Source organism: Macrotis lagotis, chromosome 4 (genome assembly GCF_037893015.1).
Source record: "Macrotis lagotis isolate mMagLag1 chromosome 4, bilby.v1.9.chrom.fasta, whole genome shotgun sequence".
NCBI lineage: Eukaryota > Metazoa > Chordata > Mammalia > Peramelemorphia > Peramelidae > Macrotis > Macrotis lagotis.
The window spans coordinates 49617308-49631082 of NC_133661.1; the positions used below are offsets into that span (position 1 = coordinate 49617308).

General features: G+C 39.1%; 1 protein-coding gene across 5 annotated transcripts in view; it reads left to right on the forward strand.

Moving 5' to 3' along the window:
* PPCDC (phosphopantothenoylcysteine decarboxylase) overlaps positions 1–13775 on the forward strand; it is a 53611-nt gene that overhangs the window by 21413 nt on the left and 18423 nt on the right. For 2 of the 5 annotated variants that reach the window (XM_074232740.1, XM_074232741.1), the window contains one exon: positions 981–1320. The exons of the other annotated variants lie outside the window; for them this stretch is intronic. The gene's annotated coding sequence lies outside the window, so the exon portion shown is untranslated. The remainder of the gene's footprint in view (positions 1–980; positions 1321–13775) is intronic. 5 annotated transcript variants of the gene reach the window in all.

Genomic DNA, 13775 nt, shown 5'->3' on the forward strand with positions numbered 1-13775 from the left:
AGCTTTTGTGCCAGATTTCAGTGGGATCAGATCCCTAAGTGGCTGATGTGCTTCCAGCCTAAAAAAAGAGACCCAGCCTCCAAAAGACAAATGAACAAGTTAACTCCACTTTCTTCCTCATCCATTATTATAATAATGTTCCTCCTCAGTAGCATGCATCTCCTTGTTTCGATCTCTCCTGATGTTTATCATTAAAGGATTGTTTCTGTTATAATTTTCAAAGAATCTTGAATGTTCTTGTATGGATGGGGAGACACCTTGTAAAAGGACCTACAAAGATAACATTTTGTTCTACCTGTTCTACCTGCACAATAAATGCAATAGGTTGTTTCATCTTATATTTCCTATATCTTTCCATTAATTGCCATTAATTGTGAAGTGATGAAGATGTGATCCATAATTGGATATTGTTTTTGAAATGTTTTTTTTTTTAGGTTTTTGCAAGGCAAACAGGGTTAAGTGGCTTGCCCAAGGCCACACAGCTAGGTAATTATTAAGTGTCTGAGGCTGAATTTGAACTCAGGTACTCCTGACTCTAGGGCCAGTGTTCTATCCACTGTGCCACCCAGCTGCCCCTTCTACTTACTCTTTAAATACAACCAAGATTGTTATGTTAGAATCCAGCTGTGATGGTTTCATTGTCCTTGTTAGAGAAAAGTTTATTTTAATTATTTTTGCAAATCTTTAAAATTTTTCTTTTAATGGTAGTCCTTTTTTTTCATGTTTATCTTTGAATGCCCCTAGGGGTGACTTATTTAGTTGTTTGTCTTGCCATTTTTTCTTTAAAATAGTTTTTGTTTTACTCTCCATTGTTTCCTTTCTTTATGAGATGATACTGCTTATAATTATTCATAAGGTTTACCAATAAGTTTATATTATCTCTGGCAGCCATCTTTCTCCTTTTTGTAAATAAGTTGGACATTTGCTTTGTAAAATCCCATTAAAAATACTAACATCCTATGAGTTTCTCTCTGCGACAGTGAAACTTGAAGTAAGATAAGACTGCCTTTCAAGAACAAAAAGTGAGTTTCACATAGAGGGCGATGAACAGGTACATGGTGTGAGCAGGCTGTCACATGTAACCAAGGTGAAACTCTGGAGAATAATAGTAAAAGATGTCATCAAAGAATTGTATGAAGGAAGAGAAGATGGACACATTTCAAGAATGAAGGGTGACAGGTGGCCATCCAGAGAGCTCCACTGCTACTTTTCCTGAGAGAAATTGAGAAGGTCCTCTTGAACTTTGGATCCAATCCATACTTGTGGGAGTAAATGGACAAGAATTGAATGAATTGGGCAGGCATGGAGGACTTGTGATTTGTGAGTATAAGAGGGAACATCGAAATAAATGAAATCACAAGATCATTGTCGTATTTGAGTAATATGAACTTAACAATCATCAACAGTTCCCTTACCTTACTGCTCTGACAGTTATCACCCAAATCTCTCCTCCTTTTGACTAGCTAACTAGAAATTCAGCAAAGTACCTTCCTCTCCTCTTACTCCCTTCAAAATCCTCTGCAATTTTGTTCCCAGTTTCATTATTCAATGAATTCTGCTTTCTCCAAAGTTACTTAATTGCCAGATCCATTGACATCTCTTTCATACATTCTCCTCTCTAGGTTTTTGTGACTTGGCTGTCCCCTGACTCCTTTCTTGCCTGTCTGATCTCCCCTCCTTTTCCAGATCTTCCCCTATAGTGCAGGATGGTGCTCCCTAATGACTGTTCCCCAAGGCTCAGTCCTAGGCCACTTTTCTTTTCCCTCTTTTACTGTCTCATTTGGTAGTCTATGCAGATAATGACCAAATTCATATGTACATCCCTACTCTTTTTACCAAGTGTCAGTTCAGTGTCATCAATTGATTTTTGAACATATTGTATCCTATTATCCCATAAGCATTTTAAATTCAACTTGCCTAAAGCAAGACTTATTGACTATCCCCATAAAGCATCCCCTTTACCTAACTTTTCTAATACAGTTAAGGCATCACCATGCTCCCAGTCATCCTATCCAAAACTTGGGTACTATCCTTAACTTCTCATTCTTAGTCACTCCACATATCTAGTCTATTACAAATCATTTTTACCATCACACCATATCTCATAAGATTCTCCTTCTCTCCACTCACAGAACTACCACCTTGTACAAATTCCTCTTACCTTTGACTTGAATTTGAGTCTCCTTGCCCCAAGTCTCTCCTTGCTCCAGTTTATCCTCCATTTATTTGCCAAAGTGAATTTCCTAAAGTGCAGATCTAACCAAATTTTCTCCTTATTTATTAAACTCCAGTGGATGGTTCTCTTACCTCTAGGATCCAATATATAACTCTCTCTTTGGCATTTAAAGTAGTTTATAGCCTGGTCTCTTCCTGCTTTTCCAGTCTTCTCCACTTCCTTCTGAATATTCTCCAGTCCACCTACATTGGCCTTTTTTACTGGTCCTCACACACTTCATCTTCTGACTCAGCATTTGCTTTGCATTAACTGAAATGTGCTCCTTATGAGCCACAAAATTTCCATTCAGCTGCAACAGGCAACTGAGGCATAAGCAATAATAGATTTATTTTAGAGAGCTAACTGATAACCCCTAAGCAATCAAGATCCAAGACTGCGTACCATGACCAAGACTGCCTACCGCTTGAGGAGGCCAGTATTTATATAGATTGTGAGCACACTCAAAATAGAACGAGGCAGTAAAATTTCGTGATTGGTTAACACCAGAAGTGGGGGAAATTCTTTGATTGGTTGAGGGGCATAAACATTAATCATAACCTTTTTTTTTTTTTTGACAAGGCAGTGGGGTTAAGTGGCTTGCCCAGGGCCACACAGCTAGGTAATTATTAAGTGTCTGTGGCCAGATTTGAACTCAGGTACTCCTCACTCCAGGGCTGGTGCTCTATCCACTGCACCAGATAGCCTTTTTGTTAGCAGGCTTTTAAGTTATTAATTCCATGTCATTAACTGTAAGTTTTTTTTCTTGGAAAAAGGCATTCCACCTGCTACCTCAGCAGAGGTTTTTATAGGAAGTCAAACATCTGGTGTTTTGGTCAGCAGTATCCTAGGAAATAAGGAAGTAGTGGGCAAAAGGAAAGTCACAAGGGTGAGGTGACAATGATTCATAGGAGTGAAGGGTATTGGTGTTGGATTAATGTAATGTAATTTTCTATGACAGACATATGGTTTTATCTTATTATCTATAATGATATCACTAATACATAAGAGGTTATTTGGCTCAAACATATATATAACTCTTAATCTAACAACATACCTATCAATCTCAACTCTATTCAATCTAACATTAATCACTGATCCCCATAAAATCACTATGAACTGAATTAATGCTGATTAAATTGAGTAGAGATATCAAAATTTTCTTCACGTACTTTCTTACTTCTGACTCCCAGCTTCTCTGCTTCCTTTGAGATTTAACTCAGCTCCTACCTTCTGCAAGAGACCTTTCTTTCCCCTTTCTCCTCTCCTTCCTTTCGCTCCCTTTTTCTGATATGGCCTTCTATTATACTATACATCTTATTCATATATAGTTATTGTAACATTTGTTTTTCCCTATTTGAATGTGAGTTCCTTAAGAGCAGAGACCATGTTTTTGCCTTTCTTTCTCAGTGCCTGGCATCTAATAAGCTATAAATGTGGGTGACTAACTGTCTGACTGACATTTCAGTATACAAAGTACAAAAAAGATTGTATTTGAAACCATAAACTTTTGTTACAGTTAAAAAAGACTATAGCAGTATTGGCCTATTTGTATCCCTTCTGAACTTCTTTATTTTTTTCTGTATATTTTAATAATATTATATTGATGTCCTTTTCTTCCCCACCTTTTTTTTGGATGCTTTTATTAGTAAAACTAATTCAATTCTCAGACCCCATAGGAAGGCTCCCATCTACATCTATAGGGCAGCTCTTTACCAGAAGTAAGAAAGCATGCATCATCATTAGTTTTCCTGAAGTCATGGGTGATCACTACATTGAACAAAGTCCTGAAGTCTTTCAGAATTGTTTTCTTTCACATTATTATGGTCATTATATAAATTGTTCTCTTTTTGCTCATTTCATTTTGCTTCAGTTTATGTCTTCCCAAGTTTCTCTGAATTCTTCATATTCATCTTTTATTGTAGTTCAGTAATATTCTTTTATATTCAGCATGGAAAGAACAATGAAGCTAGGAAGTATTGGATTTAAGTTTTGCCTCTTACAAACATGAGTTGTGTGATCTTGGGCAAGTCACTTAACCTTTTACTCTGAGATTATTCCAAGTTGCACAGAAGGTGCCAATCTAATTCTTTGTAGCAGGAGTTTCCTTACCTGGGATTTCTTTTTACTAATGAAACCACAAGTCCAATTCCTATTCCTGACCCTTCATTCATAGACTAAAATTTGTTCAACTATTTTCCATTTAATGGGCTCTTGCTTTGTTTCCAGTTCCTTGCTACTGCAAAACATGCTGCGATCCAATGAAATGATTATCATAAAGCACTTGGTATGGTGTGCAAGGGATGTAGTTACCACTAGAGGAATGTCAGTTATTTTTATATTTTTGTTCGTATGAGTTCTTCCTGTCTTTGACCCCAGGTTTTGGGGCAGAGGAAAGGAGAAGAATGGCAGTGAAAGACTTATAATGGTAGCATGAAGACAGAAGGTGCCCATAGTTCAGTGACTTTGGGGATATGGATGGATTGATGGTTAAAACCTGAGCTATCTGAATATTATTAGTGATTTGAAGCACCTTTTTATATGGTTCTGGATGACTTGCATTTCTTCTTTTTTTTAACAAATAAATTTATTTATTTTTCCAACTAAATTCAAAGATTGTTTTCTTTCTTTTTTTTAAAGATTTTATTTATTTTGAGGGGCAGCTAGGTGGCATAGTGGATAAAGCACCAGCCTTGGAGTCAGGAGTACCTGGGTTCAAATCTGGTCTCAGACACTTAATAATGACCTAGTTGTGTGGCCTTGGGCAAGCCACTTAACTCCATTTGCCTTGCAAAAACCTAAAAAAAAAAGATTTTATTTATTTTGAATTTTACAATTTTTCCCCTAATCTTACTCCCCCCCCCGCCCCACAGAAGGCAATTTGTCAGTCTTTACATTGTTTCCTTGGTATACACTGATCCAAATTGAATATGATGAGAGAGAAATCATATCCTTAAAGAAGAAACATAAAGTATAAGAGATAGCAAGATCAGACAATAAGATATCAGTTTTTTTTTTTCTAAATTAGAGGTAATAATTAGAAAGGTCTCTTGCAGAAGGGAGGAGCTGAGTTAAATCTTTCTCTGGATACAGACAGTATCCTCCATTGCAGAGAGCCTCAAATTGTCTCTGACTGTTGCACTGATGGAATGAACAAGTCCATCAAGGTTGATCATCGCCCCCATGTTGCTGTTAAGGTGTACAGTGTTTGTCTGCTTCTGCTCATCTCACTCAGCATCAGTTCATGCAAATCCTTCCAGGCTTCCCTAAATTCCCATCCCTCCTGGTTTCTAATAGAACAATAGTGTTCCATCACATACATATACCACTGTTTGCTAAACCATTCCCAACTGAAGGACATTTACTTGATTTCCAATTCTTTGCCACCACAAACAGGGCTGCTATGAATATTTTTGTACAAATTATGTTTTTACCCTTTTTCATTATCTCTTCAGGGTATAGACCTAGTCGTGATATTGCTGGATCAAAGGGGATGCACGTTTTTGTTGCCCTCAAAGATTGTTTTCAGTATTTTTTGGGTAGGCTTTTAAGTTTCACATTTTTCTCCCTCCTTTCTTTCTTCCCCTCTTCCTTTGACAGAGAGCAATCTACTATAGGTTATACATGTATGACTGTGTTAAACATTTCCATGTTGATCATGTTGTAAAAGAAGTATTCATATGTATATCTGATTCCTTTACTATCAGACCTTTATGGAAGATGCTCTAAAGTTTTTTTCTTATCTAACTATACTTTTCCTTTCATATTTATGTAATTTAAATGGACAGTTAGTTGGTGCAATAAATAAAGCATTGGCCTTGGAATCAGGAGAACAAGAGTTTGAATCCAGCCTCAGACACTTGATAGCTTACAATCTGTGACACATAACCCTTACTGACTTTCATCTAGGGCCATCTCCAGTCATCCTGATTCCTATCTGGCCACTGGACCCAGATGTCTCCAGAGGAGAAAGTGAAGTTGGTGACTAAGCCCAACCCCTCCCTAACTCAAATCCAATTCACATGCTTGTCACCTGATGTCATGGTCTTCTTTGATAACAAAAGTCAAACATCAGTTGAAATTGGCCATTTTGTCCTTCTACAATCTTATTTAATTAAAAATTCTCTTTTTATTAATAGTTATGAAATGTTTCCTTGCTTTCTCCTGGATTTTATTATAGTGAAGTTCCAATTAGTGCAAACAATGAGTCACCTAATTAAAAGTTAAAATTATGTAAAACTTAGTCATTGCTTCTAGTCCAGTGGAAATAGGCAGTGTAAATTTGAATAAGGTGATCCCCTTCCAGGACTCATTATTTGTACTAATGGTACTAGTATCTAGTCTTTGTATCTATTTGGAACTTATTGCCTAAATGGCAAGGGCATTGTTCAAAATGTAAATTCTGCTGAACTTCTTTCTGGTTTTCCAAACTTTCTTATTAAATAGGGTGCTTTCACCCCAGTAATGAGAATCCTTTTGTTGATTGAACACTGTGTTACTATGTGAGATTGTTTACTTCTAGTGTGGTCAATCTATAGAGTTTCTTTACATCGTCGTCTGTATATTGTCTCCCCAATTAGATTGGGAGCTTTCTGAGATCAGGAACTGATTTTTACATTTCATTGTATCCCTAGTCCTTAGTATCCTTTAAGTCTCTTACTTCTTTTTTTTTTAGGTTTTTTTTTTTTTTGGCAAGGCAAATGGGGTTAAGTGGCTTGCCCAAGGCCACACAGCTAGGTAATTATTAAGTGTCTGAGGCCGGATTTGAACCCAGGTACTCCTGACTCCAAGGCTGGTGCTTTATCCACTATGCCACTTAGCCACCCCCATATACTTTTTAAAAAAAAAATCACTTTTATTTTCAGTTTCAAATTCTCTCCCTCCCCTTTTTTCTTCCCATTGAGAAGGCAAGAAAAGTAAAACTCATTACAAAAATTTATAGTCAAAGAAATCAAATTTCCTTATTCACCATCTTCCCCCTCCAAGAAAAGGGGAAAAAAGAAGAAAATATGCTTTAATCTGTACTGATTCCATTAAATCTCTATCTGGAGCTGGATAGCATGTTCCATCTTGAATCCTTTGGAACTGTGGTTAATCATTGTGTTGATCAGTTACTAAGATTGTTGGAGTTGATTATCTTTATGTTAATTGTTGTTAGCATATGAATTACTTTCCTGTTTCTGCTTATTTCACTTTGTATCATTTCATTCAAGTTTTCCCAAGTTTTTCTGAAACCATTCCCTTCCTCATTTCTTAGTGCCCAGTAGGATTCCATACACATTCATATACCATAAATTGTTCAGCCATCACTTAGTTTATGAACAATCCCTCAGTTTCTAATTCTTTGCCATCTTAAAAAGAGCAGTTGTAACTATTTTTGTACTATGGTTCCTTTTCTTCTTTCTTTGATCTCTGGGGTAGTAGCTTCCTCATTGGGTTGAAGATTATGAAGAGTTTAATAACATTTGGGGCATAGTTCCAAATTGCTTTCCAGAATGTTTGAACTGGTTCACAGTTCTATCCACAATGCCTTAGTGTACTTATGCCCCTCCAGCTTTTGTCATTTTATTTTATTTTTTGTCTTTTTATTACCCACACCTAGTGCATTTGGACATAGATAACTGAGGCCCTGGGTGATCATTTTGTTTTTCCAACCCTCTTGATTTTTCTCATGAATAGCTGGATCTCTTCTCTGTTGTTCTTATCTTCTTATGCTACTCCCTCTAGGAACAGACATGGTTTACCTCTGTGGGTATTTTTTACCTTCCTTTTCCTTTCCAGTTTAAAATCCTTTTAGTCAAATTGAAGAAATTCCAGTGATGTTTTTTGATTGGTCCTTGTTGGGCACAAACAGCATAATATAGCCTCAAGAGCCTGTCATGTTTTTGCCTTAAACTGTGATCCAGAAATTGAAATCCCATTTTCTAGCATCATCTTCTTGGCCAAAACCTTTACCTTCTTGTCTGAATTTCACTTTCCAATTTTACTTCTCTTCCAAGTTTCATATCGTAAGTCAGCAGAAACAATGGCAACACCACCTGTGCCACTAAAGTCTTCAGTTTTTGGCAAAGGACATAAAATCCTTAACACTCTTTTGAGATTCCCTTTAATGATATAATTTGTTCCTACGTGAATCACCATGTGTGGGTTGTTGTTACCAGGTTTGGCAAGTCTAAAAGTGTTTTCACTTACATTTTGGATATATGTTTTGGCAAGAGAGCAGATCTCTTTTTGGGGGGTTCGATTGACAAGTGGCACCCCCGTGCCCCTTATTAGGAAACCCCTGATGACTGCTGCTTGCCTCTTCTTCCTCTGATCATCACTGTATGATCTCTCTCCAAGAGACACCTGTGGCAGGACATCAGCACCCTTAGAGGACAAGAAATTATTTTCTCCTGAAATTATGTGGCTCCCCTTTATAGGAAACCCTTCACATCATACTATACCCACCCTACTATACCATAGCATACCATACCTAACCCCTTCTACCTTCTGACATCCTAATTTGGATTAGAGTCTTGTCTGCCTCCTGGTATCCTTTCTTCTTTGTTTCCTTCTTGAAACATTTTTTCTTTCAATGAGCATCTCATCTTATTCAGTAATTTGAAGAGTAGAGACTTCCTTTAGCCTCTTCCCCTTGCCCTTGACTAAGGAGACCTGCTTGTATTCAGTGTGACTGTAAATGCTGCTCAATAGTGGTAGAATCACAAGCTTGCACCTTCATAGGTCATTGCAGAATTCACTTTGCCACCATTCTTACATGAAGTTCGATCTGAAGTTCTTGAGCATCTTTTTGGTAGCACTCTTGTCTAGATCACAGTCAATGGTGGCAGTCTTCTCAGCTGCCTTAAATTGGCAGATAGCACATCTTTGCTGTGCTCTAATGAAGCTAATCAAATTAGGAACCAGAAAGAGAAACCAACCTATTCCTCATTTTGTGTTTCCTTGCCACTCATCTCTAGATTGTTTCCAGTTCTTGGCTTCAAGGCTTTCAGTCTCCACTTGGAGAGAGGAGAGTTGTAGTGGTAATTTCCTTAGGATAAGCTTCTCTCCCTTAATTGGGGAATTAGCATTCTAATCTCCCAGATGGAACCCAACAAGTGACTTTTGTAGATGAGGTTAGCCCACCTCAGCAAATTCCAAGGGATCACATCCTGGATTAGACTGGTGGGCTAGATACCAGGACTTGGGAGTTCTTGAGCATAATTTACACTTAAACAGTCTAGGTCTGAATGAGCAGGTGTTCTTTGTGAGCTCCTCCTGTCTATCTTCTGACTGGGAAGATAACTGGAGCTGTAGAGGCAGAGATGCCAGAAAAGGTTTTTTGTTGTTGTTTTGTTTTTTTAAAGATGACTCCAGTTATTACTGCAGAGCACAAGAGAAAAACACTCAGAACAGCTGTGCAGAACCCTTGGAGTAAGAGAGCAGAAGAAGCACTGACTGTAGAGTTGTTTTTGATTTTTGTTTTTTCGTGGATCAAGATACCAGCTGCTTGACATGATGAACTTGTTACCAAGGCTGGCAGTAATCTTTAAGACCCCTCTTGTTAGCTCGTCTCTGACAGCAACCTACTAGGACCAGAGTGATCTGTGACATTCGCATTTCTTTTCTAGTTGATCTAGAAGCAGCTTTGCAACAATACCTCAATTCGTTCCACATAGCTACTGCTGCAACTACTGGGCCTTAATGTAGTAGCCCCAGGGCCAGTTGGGATTCTATGTACGTAGCATCCTTCTTTTCTGTTATCGGCCTCATCTACATTGCTCAGAAAAAGTCAAACAAGTGAGGCCCAACTTTAAATTATAGACCATTTGCCTGGTTACGTGATATCTTGGCTGAATAGGCGATACAGACCTGGCAAAGTATAAAGAGCTCTAGAATCCAGTTTGGACGACTGTGTTCAAATCCTGTGTGACCCTGGATGTGCCATTTAACCATTGTCTGCCTCTTTCCTCTTCTGTAAAATGATAATAATAGCACCAAGTGTCTTGTGAAGCTCAAATAAGATAATGTTTGTAAAGTGTTTGGCAAACTTTAGAGTCCTGTATATTTGCTGACAACCATTATTTTGACTTCTGTGTTTACCCTTGTGTTTTGGAGAGATTGGAGGAGGGTAAGCAGCTGCATTACATATTGAGAGGAACTTCACTGGCTACTGAAAAAATATAAACTTAGACTATTCTACTTTCTTTTTGATCAGGAGTTCTTAACCTGGGTCTGTGAACTTGTTTTAAAAAATATTTTGATAACGATGTTTCAACATGACTGGTTTCCTTTATTACTCCAGGTATTTTATCTTTTAAAAAAAATTTTTTTTTAATTTATTTAAGGCAGTGGGGTTAAGTGACTTGCCCAAGGTCATACATCTAGGCAGTTATGAAGTGTCTGAGGTCAGATTTGAACTGAAATTCTCCTGACTCAGGGCTGGTGTTCTATTCACTGTGCCACCTAGCTGCCCCTAAGTATTTTATCTTATACTTTTACAAACATTCTGCTAAGAAGGGATCCTTAGGCTTTGCCAGACTACCAAAGAGATCCATGACACAAAATAGATAAAAGACCTGCTCATGGCACTTGGAACTTAGCAAATCCTTGATCTTTCTATCTTGATCATTATTCCTCTCAGGGTCTAGAGGTAAATGGGGGTGGGGGTGGGGAGAGCTCTCCAAGGTACAGCTTTGTGGTTGTTTAGTAATCCTTCTTTTTGTTTGTTTTTTTAAGTTGTTTTTTTTTTTGCAAGGCGAACGGGGTTCAGTGGCTTGCCCAAGGCCACACAGCTAGGTAATTATTAAGTGTCTGAGACTGGATTTGAACCCAGGTACTCCTGACTCCAAGGCCAATGCTCTATCCACTGTGCCACCTAGCCACCCCCTGTTTGTTTGTTTTTGCAAGGCAATGGGGTTAAATGACTTGCCCAAGGTCACACAGCTAGGTAATTATTAAGTGTCTGAGGTCGGATTTGAATTCAGGTCCTCCTGACTTCAGGGCCAGTGCCCCCCAGTTTAGTAATCTTAAGAGTGTTAGAGGAAAGGACTTTTCAGAAAACCAGGTATGTTGTAGATGATACTATTCAAACTCAGTCAATTAATTAGAACATATTAAGTGTCTACTATGTATCAGGAGATAATGAGAGAAGAAGGCTCATAAAAGGAAAAATGGACCTAGAACTGAGGGATGGGGGCGGGGAACTGGAGCATGGGGGCAGGCCAGAGAAGATCAGAAGCTGTGTAGCTGGGGAGAAGACTGGGTTAAGATGGAGGCCCTCCAGTCAGAAGATCCACTTATCTGGACAAAGGGCACTGAGGAGATAGGAATGCTAGTCAGCTTCAATCTTGCAGGATAAGGAATGAGAAATTTCCTGGGTGCTTTGAGGCAGCCCTTTGGCATTAAGAGTTGACATTGGGTTCGCCTGCCAGTCCTTACTTTCTACAACTGGCTCACAGTGCTGTGGTCCACCAGCCTGGGGGCAGCTCCCCACAGTGAAGTCCTTGTGTGGGGACCCAGTTCACATCTAAAGCAAGGCCCATGAACCAGCCAGATATCAGGGAAAAGCAACCCCTTAATGAGTCTGGATGTAAAACAATGCGTCAGTTCAGCACAAATCTTTATTGGCAAGCAGTGGGGAAGAAGGCAAAGAGAAGAAAGAGAAGAGACCCTAACTTACAACTCACAGAGTATATAACTCATGGAAGGGCAGCACTGAGTTGGGGATCACAGAGACCCAGGTCCATTCAGCTGGAAAAAGTACCCTTTTGAGAGTGGGATATGTCTACCCTGATTTGATGGTGACCCAGCACTGGCCACCTTACATGTCATGATTTGGGGCACACGGGATTTGGGGGCTGTAGAAGAGCGGGGAGAAATGCAAGCTAACTGTGGGGAAAAAGTATTTTTGGATTCACGACTGCACTAACCTTAAAAATATTTTTAATATTTTTCCATTAATAGCTTCTGTAAGCTTCAGCCTCACTTAGGGAGAGAATGTCATGGTGATCTCTGGACTACTGGACCTGATCTTCCTTAGGGGAAGGATGGCCCAATGGGGAGACTAAGGAGAAGAGAGGATAAAAGTGAACTGAGACCTCAGAAACTTGAGTCACTTGTTTAAGATCACAATAAGATCAGAGCTGGGAGGAATCCCAAAAAAGATGAGGACACTGAGGCACCCAGTGACAAGATCCCACAGGTGGTTAAACAGAGTGAGGATTGAAGCTCTTCTGATTCTAAGTCCTCTGTACTTCTCCTTAACTGTGGTTTCCTGTCTTTCAGACCATTGAGGGGAATAGTAGAGTTCATGGCAGGAGACGGAATGCTTGAGATTCCTGAATAAGAAAGTTTTTAGGGGTATGACATGATTACTGTGAATTTGCTGGGAGGACCATCCATCTCTGACCCTTTTTCTTCAGACTTCTTGGCTTGCCACTCCCTCCTCCCAGCCTGGCGTGGAACTGACAGGACATTGCCAATGTCAGTGAACCAGGTCTCTGGATTAGGATTTCATAATGTTCCATGTGGCTCCCCATGCTTGCCTCTGTGACTAACAGTCCTGAGTTTTGAGGTTCTTTTCCTTGCTCTTCTTTTGCTCCCAAATCAGGGTGGCATTTTCAATATAAGCTTCCATTTCTTCTGGAAGCAGTGAATGCCACCATGCCACAATCACTTCTCAAATTACATGGCTGTGGTTTTGAGGAGTTGTTCTGCTTTGCTTTGCATTTTGCAGGGATCCAAGTTAAAAGCCATTTTCACCTTTTTTTTTTTTTTGGTCAGTGTCTCTTTTACTTTGTTCAAAATCCATAGGAAGCTTGTTTCCTTGGAAGGCAGGGAGGCCTAGTGCTTGGTTGGAAGGTAGAAGTCAAAAGTTCAGACTTCGGAGTGCAGGTGCCTTCCATTCAATCTTCTCTTTGCAGCCTATGCAATCTGCATCAAAAGCAAAGATGGATGGCTCATCCCAGATTTAATTTCAGTTTGCTTGTTCCTCAAATCAGGGTGGCCTGAAATCTATTTGTGAGTCTGTGGACCCCAGATTAAGAACACCTGGCTGGGGTGGATAGGTGGCGTAGTGGATAAAGTACCGGCCTTGGAGTCAGGAGTACCTGGGTTAAATACAGTCTCAGACACTTGATAATTACCTAGCTGTGTGGTCTTGGGCAAGCCACTTAACCCCATTTGCCTTGCAAAAACCTAAAAAAAAAGAACACTATAAAGCATCAGTCATCAAAACTGTCTTGTATTGGCTAAGAAATAGAGTGGTGGACCAGTGGAATAGACTAGGTGCAATAGCAGGAAATGATTATAATAATCTACTGTTTGATAAACCCAAAGCTATTGAGATAAAAACTCTCTCTTCAATAAAAACTGTTGGGAAAATTGGAAGTTAGTATGGAAGAAACTTGGGTTAGGCCAACACCTCACACCCTATAACAAGATAAGATCAAAATGGATACAGAATTTAGACATAAAAGCAATATTATAAGCAAACTAGAAGATCAAGGAGTAGTTTACCTGTCAGATCTATGGAAAGGGAAGCAGTTTGTGACTAAGGAAGAGATGGAGAACATCACTA